At 40.7% G+C, this 4,561-nt stretch overlaps 1 pseudogene; it reads right to left on the minus strand.

The window, feature by feature from the left end:
• Window positions 1-2,425: 2,425 nt before the first annotated feature.
• LOC117027346 (histone-lysine N-methyltransferase SETMAR-like) lies at window positions 2,426-3,458 on the minus strand (annotated as a pseudogene).
• Window positions 3,459-4,561: the final 1,103 nt, after the last annotated feature.

Consider the following 4,561-nt stretch of genomic DNA (forward strand, 5'->3'; position numbering starts at 1 on the left):
TATGAGCTTTTCCTGTAGGTACTATGGACCCTCTCCCACCCCTCCTTCTTCGCCGACATTTTCTAACTTCTACCTAACAGATGGATACAGAACTCTTCACTAGATTTTGGTTCTGGGCAAGGAACCTATAACTGGATGCTGCCCCTCCAGGGGTAAGAAAGAAATGGGAAGAAGGCAGAAGATGTGGGAAAGAAAAGGGAGCCATTCCCAAAAGCAGGTCAGAGGATGAGTGCAACTGAGTGTGTAAGAAAAACGTTGGCAATTTGTAAAACACGTATTTCCACGTTCAACCCTAGAGATTCTGTAGGTCTGGGGTGGGGCCTGACAATCCATGTTTTAGATGTTTCCCATCTGATGCTTATGCCAGATTTGTGGACTACTGTGAAAGGCAGCTTGTACTTAAACAAATCGGGATCTAATTTTTAACTCTGGCTTTGAAAAAAAAGCCTGAGGATATTTAAAGTTAGTTGGTTAGAATACTTACATCTAGTCTCTCTTTGCCTTTCAAGGGGCTAAGTCTTTTATCTCTAACAACAAAGGGTTTTGGGGCATGACCAAGCCCTCCACCTCCACACTCTGGCCCCCAGGCTTCTGTCCAACTGCCCAGGCCTGCCCAGTCCTGCTGATCACAAGCCCCTAGGAGACAAACAAAGTACTAAGCACGACAGGATAAGGTGGCTTCTACATTCCAGGTGGCTTCTCCAGGCCTAAGGCAAACACAAGCTGGCACGTACAAGCTTCTAAGCAAAACAAGATGGCTTTTACGATAAGAAGGTTCCTGTTCCTCTCCTAAATGTGACCTAACAATAATCTCTACTCTCTTCCAAAAACCTAAAATCCTTACAGAAATTAGAATTAGCTGGAGGGTGAGGGTGTTGAGGAGGGTGGGCCTTCCCTAGAAGAAGATTGGGGGGAAAAGATTGAAAAATAAAAAAAAGATTGAGAAAAATTTTCTTGGCAGAGAGAATTTAGAGAGGGAAAGACACAGGTCCTCTGGAGGAACTACCGTGCTTCCCCGAAAATAAGACCGGGTCTTATATTAAGTTTTGCTCCAAAAGACGCATTAAGGCTTATGTTCAGGGGGTGTCCTCCTGAATAATCATGCTAGGGCTTATTTTCTGGTTAGGTCTTATTTTGGGGGAAACACAATATGTGCTCTTCCCTGGGGGAAGAGCCTGAGACAGTTTATAGGTTTAATGAGAAAGAGCCACATGCTTCACTTTCCAAAGGCAGAAGCCCAGCAGGACAATAAGAACCTAGAGAGGGAATGGCTACACTGTGCATCTAGGGAGGCAGAGTTTCAAAAGGCTTCAGAAAGGGCCTGGAGCCTGAGTGTGGTATAGAAGCTGCAGGATGGTGCCTGTGCATCAGTACAACAGGGAAGGGACAGAAACACCTGGAATGAAAGGGCCAAAAGGCCAGGATTGAATGAGAAGGGCCTTGGCAACAATTTGACAGAAGACATCCAGAAACAAGTGGTTCCCCCCACAGCACAACGTGAGCCCTGGGAACAATCCTGGGAACAAGCCTGGGAAAAGGGTCAGACAGACATGACCATTTATTTCAGCTACCTTTGAAAAAATGGAGTTTTGAAACAGAAATTCTGCTGAGTTAAAGATATCTAAATTTCCATTTCTCACATACCTGAGTTGTAGACATAAGATCCATGTCTTCTGGACTAGAAACTAATAAACGAATTATGGTGGCATCCCATGACAGACCATTAACATCTTGGAGTAGGTGGGAGGGTGACGGCCTTGCAGATGAGTTTCTCACAATTCCAGTCAATAGTCCTGATATATTCATTCCAAGCCAAAGGTCAGGTATAGAGTTGAAAATCATTTCAGCATACATGTATTCTCTCTAATTCTAATAAGACATTTTGAAGTAGGGCAAAGAAGTTGGGTTGCCGGATTTAGCAAATAAGTTGTCCCATGCAATATTTGTGATCTTGGAAATACACTTACACCAAAAAAGTATTCATTGTTTATCTGCAGTTCAAATTTAAAAGGGTGTCTTATGTTATCTGGAAAAGAAGGGAACTCATTTAATACATGTCCAATAAGACATCTCCCAGTGTATGCTGATCTGGTTACCAGAAGCCCTCCTCTACCCCAGAAATCCTGCCAAGGCCCTCGCTGAGAAGCTGCTGGACATACCTCAGTGAGAAAAGGCAGGAATGTCAGTGGACTGAGCAGCCTCATAAACATCTCAGGCTCCATTCTCTCCATCTGCCCCACTGGCTGTAAGAGGTTCTAGAATGCCTCCTGGAGTAATGAATTGAGTACTTGTTCAGGGCCCATCCATGTCAATTACCAAGTGTATGAGTTTGACTGAACTATTAGGTTGGTACAAAAGTAATTGCAGTTTTGGACTGTGAATTTTAAATCATTTGAATCATTATAATCATTCAAACACATCTTTATTAATCAAAATAGGAACCATTACAATCAACACATTTTTGCCAACGAGAAATAAGTTTGTTTATTCCTGTAGCATAAAAATCCATACTTCGGGATTCGACGAACTCTTGGAAAGCATTTTCTGCATGCTGCTGGTTGTGGAGAGTTTTCCCTGCAAAAAGTTGTCCAGATGCTCGAAGAAGTGGTAGTCTGTTGGCAAGAGGTCGGTAAATATGGCAGATGAGGCAAAACTTCGTAGCCCAATTTGATCAACTTTTGTAGCATTGGTTGTGCCATGTGCGGTTGGGTGTTGTCATGGAGAAGAATTGGGCCCTTTCTGTTGACCAATGCCGGCTGCACGCACTGCAGGTTTCGGTGCATCTCATCGATTCGCTGAGCATACTTCTCAGATGTAATGATTTTGCCAGGATTCAGAAAGCTGTAGTGGCTCAGACAAGCAGCAGATCACCAAACATTTACCATGACCTTTTTTTTTTTTTTCGGTGCAAGTTTAGCTTGGGAAGTGCTTTGGAGCTTCTTTATCCCACTACTGAGGTGGTCATCGCCAGTGTATAAAATCCACTTCTCATCGCACGTCACAAGCCGATCGAGAAATTGTTCATTGTTGTTGCGTAGAATAAGAGAAGACGACACTTCAAAATGACGACTTTTCTTTTTTTTTTGATTGGTCATCAGCTCATGAGGCACCCACTTATGAAGCTTTTTCACCTTTCCAATTTGCTTCCAATGCTGAATGACCATAGAATGGTCAACGTTGAGTTCTTCGGCAACTTCTCGTGTAGTTTTAAGAGGATCTGCTTCGATGATTGCTCTCAATTGGTCGTTGTCAACTTCCGATGGCTGGCCGCTACGTTCATCTTCAAGGCTCTCCTCTCCTTTGCAAAGCTTCTTGAACCACCACTGCATTGGGCGTTCATTAGCACTTCTTGGGCCAAAGGTGTTGCTGATGTTCCGAGTTGTCTCTGCTGCTTTACGACCCACTTTGAAATCGAATAAGAAGAGCACTCGAATTTGCTTTTTGTCTAACATCATTTCCAGAGTCTAAAATAAACAGCAAGTAATAAGTCATTAGTACAAAAACATAAACTGATAAATATGCATTAAAATGATGTATAACATAACCACATTTATTTAGGAATATATTCCAATATCAAATGCCAAATTTCAACAATGCAAAAACCACAATTACGTTTGCACTAACCTAATGTCCTTCTCTTTTAGATTGGTCCCTGAAAGAGTGTAAAGATGAAAAATAATGCATGTGAAACACCTGGTGAGGTATGTGGTATGCCGTGGGTTCTCCATGGTGCTATCATTTCATACATTTGGTTACTAAGGAAGAGCGTAGGAGACTTCAAATCATATTCCTTGGTCTCTTCCTTGCTTCTGGAAGATCCTACTTAGATATTGCAATTATTTGGGGACACAATTTGTCCTGTTGTAATCTTAGTTCTATGTATCTCTGTCTACAGCATACATTTTACAGTATCTTCTTTTAACCTGATCTTTCATACTGAAGAGTTTATTTACATCTAAAGATAGGAATGGCACCCTGAAATTGTGCTCAGGTACCCTAGTTGAGTGTCCTGATTCCAATTCCACCCTGGGGAGTGGGGACAATGCTGAGTTATGTGAAGCTTTTTTCTGTCTGCATGATCAATTGTTTAAAAGGGAGAATGTAAACTTAAAGCCATTTATGCAATACATATTTCCAAAAGGAAATCTATTTGCATAAGTATTTACTCAAAATACTTAAAAATAAAGTAACGATACAACCATTTCTACATGTCCCTAAATGACAGAACCTATGTCATCATCATGTTTCTATCTGCAGAACATATGGCCCAGAATATAGGAAATATGTGTTGAGTAGTATTCCAAAGGTCTGTTAGAAAATATATATCCTTCTCTCTTCAGTTCACAGGTCCTATTTTGGTATATTACATCAGGAAAAACACTATCTTAATCTGATTACATAAAAGTTATTTTTTTCTATTTATTTCTGACACTACAATTAGTATGTGGTCTGAAGTAAATTGTGTTTAAAAGGAAAGGGAAGATTAAAGGTGTTTTAACAATAAAATATTATTTTAACAGATTTTATTTTAAAGTATTTTTGAAATACACTGCAAAAATTA

The sequence above is a fragment of the Rhinolophus ferrumequinum genome, chromosome 9 (assembly GCF_004115265.2).
Source record: "Rhinolophus ferrumequinum isolate MPI-CBG mRhiFer1 chromosome 9, mRhiFer1_v1.p, whole genome shotgun sequence".
In the NCBI taxonomy this organism is placed as follows: Eukaryota; Metazoa; Chordata; class Mammalia; order Chiroptera; family Rhinolophidae; genus Rhinolophus; species Rhinolophus ferrumequinum.